Here is a 13,166-nt window from a genome sequence, read left to right as displayed (position 1 = left end):
TGCAGTATAAAGCGCATTTCTGTTTTGCTCTCCAAGAAGACGAACTCACGTACAAAAACGTGAAGGCAAAGTCGTGAAACTTAAGGAATATCTTCAATCACCTTAGCAAATTTGCTGATGTCTTTTGACCATGAGTAAAGATATAATAAAAGCTAAACATCCTTAGAAAAGAAATGGATTTCAGTGCCAGTGAATCTACTAACAGCAAGCAAGCCATTTAGAATGCTGGCATTTATGATCTCTGTGTGCTCAGCATACCAAGTGCCAGAGACTGGTTTTCATATTAACAACAGAAGCTCCCCTCTTTACAGTGGTGCCGGACCCGTTCTGCTGAGAGCCAGTGTTTAAACATTGGCACTGATGATGTTTTCTTTCTGATGTTTTTTTTTTTTTTTCATTTTGAGTTTGTTCCTGGAACAAAGGCGTGCATCGGGGGCACGTGTCTGTCTCACAAAAGGGAAGAAAACCTTGGGAAATAACAAAAGTTCTTGTCATGCTTTATTCAGGGCTTCTAGACACTGTCACGGTAAAGATCCAAAGAGTGAAACATGTGAAGGCAAACCGGGGGAAGGGACGAGGAGGTAGGAAGAGACGTCCGTGCCCATAATGCAGACTCTGACATCCTAAAGCTTTGCTGCGGACTTTTCCTTCCTAATAGTGAGCGCAAAGAGGGAAGAACAACCAGCCACGCAAGCTAGTGTTCATTTGAAGGAAACAAACCAGTTACTAGGGGAAACCGTACCCAGTACTGGGTTTTGAGACCAGGGAAATATTTCTCTGCGGTTTCTCATAAGAAATGTATGCAATACGCAATCAACTGCCCTCAACAATACTGGTGTAATACGTGCAGCTATTTCTGTGATGGCTTTTCTTATGGTGTACCCCTAATGTCATCTAGTGGCACCAAAATAAAGCAAAATTTAGTGAAAGCAGATACCGCGGGGCCAAAAGGATGTAGTCTGGCTTAACCTACGGAGAGTTTAAAGGTGTCATTGGGCGGCCCATCTCTCAGGCGAGTGGGTCTCCTTGAATGGTATTTCTCCCAACCAAGATTTGATCGGTGGGGTGGAGCACTGAGTTCAAGGTGACCGTTAAAGGAAAGACTTTTGACGAAGTGCACATCCACGTGTATGAACACTCAACCAAGCTGGGCGGAGTTGACACTCTCTGACAAAAACCAAAAGAGTCCTAGGGCGGGGGTGCCTGGGTGGCTCAGTCAGTTGAGCATCTGACTCTTGATTTCAGCTCAGGTCAAGATCCCAGGGTTGGTGGGATCGAGCCCCGCACCATGCTCCACAATGAACATGGAACCTGCTTGGGATTCTCTCTCTGTTTCTCTCTGCTCCTCCTCCCTGCTCATGCTCTCTCTCTTTCTCCCTCAAAACAACAACGACAACAACAAAAAGGAGTCCTCGGAAGAGCCCAGACCATTCCATTGCCCCGCCAGGGAAAGACCAGCGAGACACGCCCAGGCAGAGCTAGGTTCCTCCCAATAACACAACCAGCCACTATTCTCATGGTTGGGGCGGGGGGGGGGGGGGCTCCCTAGGGAATACATTTTATGTGTTATCTGTAGCATCCTGGGGAGGAGTGGGGGCGCTTCTCACCACTGTGGGGCAAATCTGGTAAGCGCAGCCTCTGGCTCATGTTTGCTGTGGTAACAGGAGAGTGACCTCCCGCAGACGATCTGTGCTCTAATCCCTAAAGTGAGTACTTAACCTTACATGGCCAAGGAATTTTGCAAATGTGATTAAGGTAAGGACCTTGAGATGGACAGAAGATCCTGGATTGTCCAGGTGGCCCCCCATGTCACCACAAGGGTCCTTATGGATAGAAAAGGGAGGTGGAAGAGCCAGAAAGAGATTTAAAGAGGCTACACTGCTGACTTTGCTGATGGAGGAAGAGACCACAAGCCCAGGCATGTGGGCAGTCTCTAGATGGCTGGAAAGATAGGGAGATGCGTTCTTCCCCTGGAGCTTCCAGAAGGAACGCTTTGATTTTAGCCGAGTGAAATCCATTTTGGATTTCTGATCTCCAGAAAGAAATAGAATAAATCTGTTTTTCTGGAGCCACTATGTGTGGTAATTTACGGTAATGAGAAATGAATACAGCCACCTTCCCTGGGCTGCCTCCCTTCTCACCGCGGAGCGCGCACAGCCAGCAGCAAAACTAGGATTCAACACCCTACTCTGGCTGATGCCAAAACCTATTCTGTCTCCGCTCGACAGCCTGGAGTCTTGGGAGAACCCAAATCATTCCTCCCTTCATTTATTCATTTGCCTGACAGATGCTTGTTCAACCTCTACCCAGTGCTGACCGTAGGGCCGAAGGCTGTGGCCCAGGTGTATGTTTTCTGACTTGATGTTGATAGGATGACAGAGATTAGACCTAATTAGGATAAAGTTTCCCAGATCGAGTTAACATGAAGTTTGCAGGTCTCATGGCACCAAGACCCCTATCTGATTTTTATCCAAGGCTGGGGAATTTGCAGACAGGACATGTGGAACACCAGCCTGAACTGTGATTTCGAAGGACACTACTACGGCACAGCCGTCCCCGCCTTCTCCAAGGGGGGTACTTTCCAAGACCCTCCGTGGATGCCCAGAACCGCAGGTAGTACCAGACCCTGTGCAGACCGTGCTTGTTCCTACACGTACACACCTGTGACAAAGTTTAATTTATAAATTAGGCGCAGTAAGAGGTTAACAACCACAGCAAGAAACAGAACCGCTGCAACTTATATTGTAATAAAAGTTATAGGAAGGGGATCTCAAAATATTGTACTGTACTCACCGCTCTTGTGATGACGTGAGACGCTACGATGCCTACGTGGTGACGTGACGTGACGTGACGTGAGGCGAATGGCGTAAGCGTTGGAAGGCGGCGTTAGGCTCCTACTGAGTTTCTGATCATCCGTCAGAAGGAGGATCACCTGCTTCCGGATCCAGGTTGACGCGGGCAGCTGAAACCGTGGAAAGCAAAACCGCGGATAAGGAGAAACGACTGCGTAGGAAAACAGTCCTGTCCAGAGTAGAATACTTTCTCAGTGGAACTGCCCCAGTGTCTACACTGCTCTGTCACATCTTTGAAGGCACTTTGCCCCTGACAATAGCAGAACCAGATAAGTCTGAGAAGGTAATGCCCCTAACCACATCTTCAGAACCCAGTTGAAAACGGGCTTGCAACCTCTTAAAGGAAAAGGAACAAAATAAGTAACCGAGTGGGGTTCGTGTCAGGAACTTCACGACGAGGGTTTTGCCGCCCATCCCATTTAACGAGCTGCTAGGACTTGGAGCATCTCGATTGGGATGTGCTCAGTTTCTGGAGATCAGCGTGACCGTCACCCTCTGGGTATTTGCTTCCGTGGCTGACATTTGATGCTTTCCAGTTTTTGGCATCCTTTTACCTTTTCATCATCTCAGCTGAACAGAGAGAAGGCAGCCGGAGATGGGCCAGAGATCTTGGAAAGGAAAGCAGAGCTCAACTTTCAGACACAGTTACGTAGCTACTGCTCAATTATTAAATTCTATTCATTATAGATGGGGCATTTCCAGTGTCGTTCAAATCACTCTGAAGAAGAACCACAGAAAGGAGAGCCAGGATCTTTGGAGGGGGCACTCTGAGGCTCCCCTACCTCACGGGGTCCCCCCTGAGTGGCCGACTAACCATTAGCATTACAGGGTCAGAGCCTGGGGAGAGTGGGGGTCCCCGGCGTGTTGGAGGATTTGGACATATCAGATAGCCATTCTATTTTAGCAGAAAAGACAACGACCATCTGCAAAATCACTACATGAGAATATTTTGTTGAAAACAAACCTGTCATTGATCATGGAAGGCACTAACATCTACCCAACTAATCTAGCCAGCAATCCAGGAATCACGGTGAGCCCGTCTCCTGCATGCGAGAAGTTTCCACATCCTTTGATTCATTCCTTTATTCATTCACTCATCCAGCCCAGAGGTAGCAAGGGCCCACTCAGTTCCAGACACTGGATTAGGCACTAGGCATTCAACATAGAAAAACACCAGATTTTCTTCATTCAGTGAGATGCCCTATAAATCAAAGGTGGGCATATAAATCAAATAATCACAGGAATAACTTTGCCAAGTGCTAGGAAAGGGAAAAAGAAGCCAAAAGAGTGCTTGTAATAGGGAAATGACCTGGGGTAGAGGCGAGGGGTGAAGTCGGGGGGGGGGTCCCCCAAGGAAGTGGCATTTGCACTGTGATCTCTGGATGATAAGCAGATAGAGTGGACAAGAGTGGACACAGAGGTGGAGGTGGAGGGTAGGGCATTCATGAGAAATAGAGGCAGGGGTAGGCATAAAGAATTACAGATGGTAGGACCTTCCCTATAGCTACCCGCCATTCTCTGCCACGTCTCCTGCTGCTTTCATCATGGCCCCGGTCTCTCTCACCCACTTTACTGCAACGGCCATTTGACTGCCTTTCTGTGCACAGCCTCCTAAGTCAGCACTACTGGCGGCCAACACCCCGTCTTCTCTTGTCACCCCTTATGACCCACGGACACTCCCACTGTTGGGAGGACAGAGTTCGGTCTCCTTAGCTTCTTGGCCCCAAAATGGCCCTCATCTGGATCTTGTCTTTCTCCCTGGCCACTTCTCCCTATCCCTCTTCTTTTGGTGACACAGGACTCGAAGCTTCCATAGGCACGTGGCCAAGATGGCCGCCCAGCCAGGGACTGCATTTTCAAGCCACCCCTCCCCGCCGGGCCCTGCATCTAGCTGGGGCCACACCCCTGAGCTCAAGCCCGTGGGCCACGGCAGAGGCCTCCATGTGATGCCCACCCGCTAACCTTGTGTCCCTTCTTGTGAGACCCTCTGCGCTGTCTTCCTAGTTTCCTGGCAGATGGTGAGGCTGACCCGGAGCATATGTTAAAGACAGCCGAGTCTCCATCTGCCCAGGACCCTCGGTTCCTGCCTTTTCCTGCCCTGTCGCCCCCCCCCCCCCACCACTTAGACTGTACGTGAGCAGGGGGAGGAAGAAACTTCTGTTGCCTTAACTGCTGAGATTCTTGGGATCACCTGTTACAGCCGCGATCGTTGCGTTTCCTTTCCTGCACACAGAGGGCATCTGACGTCCCTGCATCCCTAGGCTGTGCCCGCCTCCTCCCTCCGCTGTCCCCAGGGTGAAGGCACGGGCCCTGGAGGCAGACAGTCTTCATCCACGGCTCACCTCCTCGGGCAGGGGGGCAGGGCTACTCAGCGTCTCAGTTTCCTCATTCACGTAACGGGAATGATAACGGTACATTTACTCCTCAGTGGGTTTTTGTGTCTGTCGACTGGGTTGATGCTTAGGAAGCACCTCACATAAAACCAGACACGGAGCGTTAACTCTTGTCATTATTATGTGTTGGTTTGCTCATCTTCTCCCTTCCCCCAACCTCCAAGCCCCCTCCATCAGAGCACCTGGGTCTTATCCTTTTTGTGCCTATTCCTTGCTATATAGTAAGTGCAGCAAACATTGGTGTTTCAAAAAGCTGTTGCAGGCCGTTCTTCTGTGTTTTAGAAAAGTTATTTGCTGAGCTGAGGAGAGCCCTGTCATTGAGTTAATCCCGGGGTGGGGGTGGGGGGAATCATTTCTCGGGATCTTGTAAATTCCAATCTATTAAGAGGCCCTCCGTGTCCTTGCTCAGGCCGTCCAACGTTCTGCATATTTTTCGCAGATGTTTTTGTCTGCATTTGGTGTCCATTACTCATTGGACGAGGCCCCCTTTTCATGGCCCTGTGGCCGCCCCACCCATCACCCCCTCCATCATTCTGTGGTCCAGCACGTGGTCAGTCTGTCCTTCAGCACCCCTGCTAGCAGGTACATGCATGAGACCTGAGAGCAGGAAGGAAACAAAGACAGATACCAGCTTGGGCCGAACAAACCGTAGCTGCTTATAGAGTCTTTGAAAACATGACTCATGTAGCCAAGCTAACAGCCCTCCCCCATTGGAACCCACTGGATAGCACTTGACAGTGAAGAGATGGAGCACGAGCTCTAGAGACAGACTCCCTGCCCCACCTTCCCAACCACCCTAAGACTCAACTTCCTCGCCTGTAAAATGGAGGTGATATTAGTGCCAGCCTTCGGTGGAGCTTGTGAACTTGGGGCGGTGCTTGGCACGTGATAAACACCCAGTGAAGCTTAGCGATTATGATTTCCTAGGTTAAGAGGTCGGGTTTTGTTTCCAAGCCTGCAAAGTTAATTAGTAGGAAGGATCAAATCTGAATGCATGTGTCCAGGGCCAGGAACCCCCAATCCAGTGCCGTTGACAGTACACCACAGCCATGGCCTTGGGAAGGTGGGCACCTGCCCCCGTTTCTTCTGCCTGCCCCACGTTGTACCCCGGACAAGGAGGACTTCACGAGCGCAAGACCTCCCGCCTCCCAGGATCTACAACACGAGGAAGCGAAGCCTCTGAAAATTTAAAGACAACAAAGTGGCTCTGTCATCTCCTTCATGAATAATCAAAGGTACAAGAAGACATGCAAGGGCAGCGTCAGCACCAAGGGCTACAGCCTGAGGACTCTGGGATACCTAACACCCTGTCCTCTCAAGACCCCAAGAATAAGGCCCTCACCTTCCTAAATGTCACAGGTGCTTTGGTGAGCAATGCCTCACGTCTCTGCTTCTGGAAACCTCTGAGGCTGGCAGCCGGTGCTTGGATTCCCCACATCAGCAGTATGCCTTAGGTTAAGGAGAAATATGTCTAAAAACACGTCTTCCGAGGGACGTCTGTGTCTGCAAAAGCCTCATTTGATCTTTACTCTAGCTGCTTTTAACTCCTTTACAGTAAATCATGACTGGGTCAAAGAAACCATCTTTATCATAAATATTAGAAAGGTTAAATTTGGCCCCTGAGATGGGATTCGTGCATTCATTGGTCGTGGAATAAATGTATCAGTTCACAAGGGGATAAGGCCTAGATTAGAAGGAGCCCAGCAATTTCCGTACACCATCCATGAGGCAGATACTATCACATCCTCATTTTCACAAAGAAACTGAGACACAGAGAGGTTAAGTAACTTGCTCCCGCTCCCACAGCTATGCAGAGGAAGAGCTGGTTTATGATCTCGGGTCCCTTTGAATACAGGACCCACGTTTTCAAGTACGAGGTGGTGTTGACGGATTGGCGACACTGGTAGAGACCCTGCTTCTGCTTAGAGTGAGCTGGAATGGATTCCACTCCATGGGTTTCGTTGGTGGGGTTCTTCCCCCAAGAGCTGAGGACAACCTGGGGTTGCCCAGGAACTCACGGCTCCTCAGGAAGAGGGGAGGATCTTCTTGGGACATGGGCAACTTCTTGAGGAGCCAGGCACATTCAGCACCGGAGCTGCCCTTGGTCCTGACCATCCAGCCGAAAGGAAGCCATGGCCGCAGGGTTGGTGCAGGCAGGGATGGTGTGATCTCTTCATCCCTGTATCCTGAGCACCGAGCCAGGACCTGACACAGTGGTGTCAGGTTTGTAGAGGGAATGAAGGAAGAAAAAGGAGAAGGAGGCAAGAACGGGGCCCAAAAAACAGCGTTTAAGTTATAAAGATAGCATGAAACAAAAAGGTCCCGATTCTGGGGTCACCACTGGTTTTCATCCTAGCTTCTCTGGGGTCCAGGGGAGAGACCTCGAACAAGTACTTTAACTTCACCGGACCTTGTTTCTTCATCTGTAGAAAATGGATGTAATACCTATCTCCTACTTTTTATATGGTGTTTTAAAAGAGCGTTACGGGATGGGCTTGGTATGCTATCTGGTGCGCAGAAAACTCAAGTGTCAGAGGCTCTCATTAGCGGTATTATTACCATCATGTTATAATTACTGTTATCTGATTAGAAAATATTATTCAACAGCACTCTGGCATTTACAGCCAGAAGCCAGTGGGCAGCAAATAGGACACTCAGCTGGCGGCTGGTTGTTGAAACCTGGGGCAGCAGGCAGCCCGCGCCGATCTCCGCCCCGTCCGTGTGTCTTCCCTGACGGCCGGCTGCACAGTGTTAGTGGGGTCGTCACACAGGCCCCGTCCCAGACATCACTCTCCTCAAACACGGAAGACATAATTAGACATTAAGGAGAATCTCGCTCTGTAATTCTAGCCCTTGGACACGTGCCGAGAACTCCAAACACACGAACTAGTCTTTGCTGAATTTATCCGACCCTGAGGACCCATCGACTTCCCAGCGACACACCCAAAGGGCGCACTTGCTTTGTAGAATATTATTGCCCTCATTAAGATGCCAAGTCAGTTCAGCTGGGAAAGAGTGAGATGCACAGCAAGGAGCAGGCTCGTCTGTTCTCACCGACGCCAGCAGGCTCTGGGTGCCCTTGCACCCCGCGGTGCACGCCATGATACCCACTGCTGCCCCTGACTCACCCCCCGTTCAACACGCGCCTGGGCTTCTCAACTGTGCAATCGATCGGATAGCGAGGGGAAATGTGAACCCCACCTTTGCTCACCCAAGCTGGAGTCCCCCCACCCTGCCTCCACCCTTCCCGGCCTACACTCACCGCACTTGGTCATGACCCACACCCCCCGCCTCTCTCGCATCTCTCTTTGCCTGGTTCTCTTTCCCTTTGTCTAGCTTTTTGTTTCTCTGTCTGCATCTCTCGTGCTTGCTTCTCGTTCTCTGTCTCTCTGCCTTTCAGTCTCTCTTCTTCCCTCTCTTTCTCCTTCCTTCCCCCTCTTCCTCTCTCTCTCTCCCCCACCCCCTCCTGAAGCCTGCCGTCTCATAGATATGATGCATATTTCCCAGAGGCATGTGGATCCCTGATGGCAGTAGTGATAGGTACTGTCGTAGGAGTACAGGGTGCTGTGACTATAGAACGTGGGACCCAAGCACCTGGGACCCAAGCACCAAGGCACTCTGGGGATCAGAGGTGACTGTGCTTAGGAGGAAACTTAGAGCTGGTATCTAAGGATGAGCAGGAGACCAGGAGGTAAGAACGGTGAAGGGAGGAGGGATGGGAGGTTACAGGAATGGGCAATGACACGGAATCTGCACAAAGAAGTGACAGTGAATGACTGGCAGGTAAGTGACCCCACAGCAGCCATGCTGACAGTCTCATCCTTATCCTTGTCCTAAAAGCCATGCGGAGTCGTAGAGGGTTTTGAGCGGAGATTTAACTCATGGTTGACATTTTCATAAGCTCCTGTGTTGCCAGAGGGTGAATAGATTGAGCCTTTAGAAACAGCGTGTCTGCTCAGTGATTTCAAGATGGCTAAGTTCCAGAATGTTCGCTCCAACTTCCCTCATTAGAACAGTGAGAGGGAGGGCAGCAGCCAGGACTCCGTGCTTTGGGCTGCTATCATCATGGTGTCACCCTGGGTGAGCCCTTTGCCATCATTGTGCCTCAGATTTTCCTGTAAAATGAGGCAGACCCACTGCTTCTTCTGTAAAATAAGGTAGCCTCAGTATTTCATCAGGAAAATGAGGAAGGCCCCATGGTTTCTAAGGTCCTGTCCGTCAACTTCCCTTAGCGATCCTGTGTCTCCTTGTGATGTTTTCTTCTTTACCTTCCGGATGCAAACTTCCTAACCTGTCTCTCTCGTCACCAGCACCCATTCCCCTAACCCTGGGCCCCCTTCTTTAAACTTTTAGAGAGTTAGAAAAACAGTTAACAACGGTTGTTTAGGCATTCAGTCTTTGGGGCAGACTTCCTGAATTTGAATCCCGATTTCTAGGACTTGTGACTTCGCTGTGCTTTACTTTCTTCGTGGATAACATGGGTGGTTCTACCCACCTCAGAGTAGTGGGAGCCCTGAGCGGATCAACGGGTGTAAAACATTCAAATAACGCCTGGCCACAGTGAGTGCTGAATAAATGTCACCTAGTAAAACTAGTGGATGCTGTGATGTGCCATCCAAAAGGCCCTTCAGGACTGAGGGGCCACTTCCCGTAGCTGCTGTGGGTGGGCTGCCTCCTGAGGACTGTGTCCTTCTCCAGGAAAAGCCCTCGGGGGAAGGGAGCTGCCTTGTCAAGTTTCCTGACCCTTGCTGGGGCGGCCTCTGTTCCCATCACTGTGGCTACAGTCCCCTTGCCCCAACGGGGACAACTCTGAAGGGCTAGCCCAGCTTTGGAGCAACTTGTGGGACAAGCTTAAGCATCTCTTGCGACCGTACCACAGCTCAACCTCCCCTTTCTGCCCAGTCCTGTTTCGTGCATTCCTTGGCAGATGCTCTTCCCGAGGGTACTCCCCAGTAAACACCCTGCATGCAGATCTCCACTCAGAGTCCTTCTTCAGGGAACTTGGCCCACGATGATTACTGCAGCGACCGTTATACGATCCGACATGGTATCTGTAGCCCATGCAAACCTGTTGGCCTACCTGGTCCATCCTTGAGTTCCTCAGCAATGGCCCCCATTTAGACCTTGCTGCAGAGCTCCAGACTCACTTAGTTCAGGAAGCTCATTTTCTCCTTTCTGAGAATCCTCCTATTGTCTAGAAGTCTGCCGAGTGTCCAGAAGGAACTAACGAATGCTTACAGGTTGAGTATGTGGATGAATGTGGGAGCGGGTGAATATTTGTCTTCTTCCCAAATCACTGGGGCTTCTCTTGGTATTAACAAACCCAGGATGTGTGCCAGCCCGAACATCGGAATACCTTCACAACACGGCCCTGAGCTGGGTAAATGGAGCCCCGGGCTTTAGTCTCCCGTGGTGGGCTTTGCCACCAGCATCAGGGAGAGAAAAGTGACATGATTCTGGGATCAGCTTAAAGAAGAGAAGCTCAACTGAAAGGTTAAAGGTGTATTTCTTTTGACCAGAGCAAGTTACTTAACCTCTTGGGACCCCACTTTCCTTGTCTTCATCATGAAGCGTTGATGTGAGCATTCAGAGAGTTGAGTCAGTGGTTTCCAAAGTGTGGTCCCTGGACTGTCAGCATCACCCGGGAACTTGTTAGAAATGCCAGTTCTTGGGCCCTGCGCAGACCTACTGAAGAATCAGAAACCGGGATGGGGCCCACAGTCTGGGTTTTAACAAGCCCCACCCCCCCCGGGGGGGATTCCAGCGCAAGCTCGACTTTTGAGAACCGGTGATCCAGAGAGCTTCCTTAGAACAGAAGTTCTCGCGGAATTAGATGCCACTGCCTTGGTGTGATGGTGCTCCGCGAGGTGTAATCACATCGACTATGGATGTAAGGAACGCATTACTATTCGTTTCGGTCCCCTGTACTGATACAGGCGAGTTTATGCTTATCACGGCCCAGAAGTTCAGAGTCTCGGACGCCAGACCCATCTGTGTTTGCCTGTCAGCTCTGGCAACTAACCGGATGGTCTGAACCCACTTGCTTAAGCTTTCTGAGTCCCTGTCCCCTTGTGTGCGAGACAGTGTCCTGCAGTTAGCAAGGTGGTAGCATCCTCGGCACGACGCCGGCCCCAGTGAGCACATGGTAAACAGCGCCCGTGATCACGTGCAACTCCCACCCTACCTCAGAGATGATAGTAACGGAAGAATGATCTCGTACACGTTTTAGCATTTGCTAGGAAAAGCCGATGTATGTATGCCAGGGGTCCGTGCGCCACCTGGCACGCGATATCCACTTAGCTATTTTTAGTTTATTCTGTACTTCTTTTTAAGTTTATTCATTTTGCGAGACAGAGACAGTGTGGGTGGGCAGAGAGGGAGAGGATAGAGAATACCAAGCAGGCTCTGCGCTGCCAGTGCAGAGCCCGACATGGGGCTTGAATCCACAAAACCTCAAGATCATGACCTGAGCCGAAATCACGGGTCGGACGCTTAACTGGCTGAGCCACCCAGGTGCCCTCCACCCCCACTTAGCTATTTTTAATTGTGCTGCTGTCGGAAATGATGTTTTAATTGTCAAATTCCGATGTCCAACTTTTCAAATTTTGTGAATTTTTATTGAAACAATTTTTTTTTACGTCGTCTTTTATTTTTTGAGAGACAGAGAGACACAGAGCATGAGCAGGGGAGGGGCAGAGAGAGACGGAGACACAGAATCCAAAGCAGGCTCCAAGCTCTGAGCTGTCAGCACAGAGCCCGATGCTGGGTCTGAACCCATGAAAAGTGAGATCATGACCTGAGCCGAAGTCGGATACTCAACCTACTGAGGCACCTGCCCCATCAAGTTTTGTGAATTTTATGTATAACATATGTATTATAGATACGTAAAATTAGGCATGGAAATCCATTTTGTTCTTAACTTTTTCACAAGTATGCTGTCGAATGCCTTGTACCCATTTTTTAATTTACGCTCACAGCAACTCTGTGAGGTATATACTATGATCATCAATGCATTTTGAGATTTAGGGAACTGAGGCTTGCTTAGGAAACTGAGGCGGCTCTCCAAAGTCGCATGCTTGGCAGAGATGGAAGTACAGAAATCACGGTCAGGTGGGTCTTTCTCTAAGCCTGTGTTTTAAACCACTAAGGTAGGTCGGGAGACGAGGAAGGTGACAGCAGGTATGGGTCTACCCATCTGCTCAGTGCTTCTGCCTGTTGTCTATTTTGGGAGCATTGAAGCTACCTTGTGACCAGCTGTCTTTTTCGATGGCATATAGGGTCACGTTGGCCTGAGAAGCCAGGTGGCAGTGGGAGGGCAGGAGTGAAGCTTGGGCGGGGGTGGGGGGGGGGAGAGCGTTACTCCTCACTTGTCCGTAGCCCCGACAGAAGGTCGATCCCAGTAGGGTGGCCAGATTTAGCCAATACAGATTTTATCTGGCAATCCGTATTTCCCAGGGGCCCCCGAGTTCTCCCACAAAAAGTTCTGAACCTTCCAGGGAATTAATTACACTGGCGAGGCTGAAATCCTGGATTTGAGGTGATTAGGGGATACATCCAGTCAGGAATGCATTAAGGACGGCAAATATTTTAAGCCTGGAGAAAAGGCACTGAAAGGAGCCTTGTTCTATAGAGCCCATCCCCACGATGCGAAGCGGCTGCAAGTTCAATGCCAAGACCCGGCCTCCCCTTCAGGGCCAGACAGAGGCCAGTCTTACTCCCTGCTACTCAGGGCTCTCCTGTAGCCTCAGGACCCCGCAGCATGGAGAGATGACAGCACCTTGAAGCCCGGGGCTGGGAAGGGGGACAATCGTGGGGATGGAGCCTCCTCTGACAGCAAGTGCACGACGCAGGCAGTGGATCCTATCTATGCACCCGGCAGACCTTCACTGGGCGTTTACTATGTGCCAGGTACCACGGCGGG

At 50.4% G+C, this 13,166-nt stretch overlaps 1 protein-coding gene across 1 annotated transcript in view; it reads left to right on the top strand.

The window, feature by feature from the left end:
* VAT1L (vesicle amine transport 1 like) overlaps positions 1-13,166 on the top strand; it is a 147,011-nt gene that overhangs the window by 28,818 nt on the left and 105,027 nt on the right. The gene's annotated exons all lie outside the window — the stretch shown is intronic.

The sequence above is a fragment of the Acinonyx jubatus genome, chromosome E2 (assembly GCF_027475565.1).
Source record: "Acinonyx jubatus isolate Ajub_Pintada_27869175 chromosome E2, VMU_Ajub_asm_v1.0, whole genome shotgun sequence".
NCBI lineage: Eukaryota > Metazoa > Chordata > Mammalia > Carnivora > Felidae > Acinonyx > Acinonyx jubatus.
Note: the sequence above shows the minus strand (reverse complement) of the source record. Positions and strands in the feature narration are given on the sequence as shown.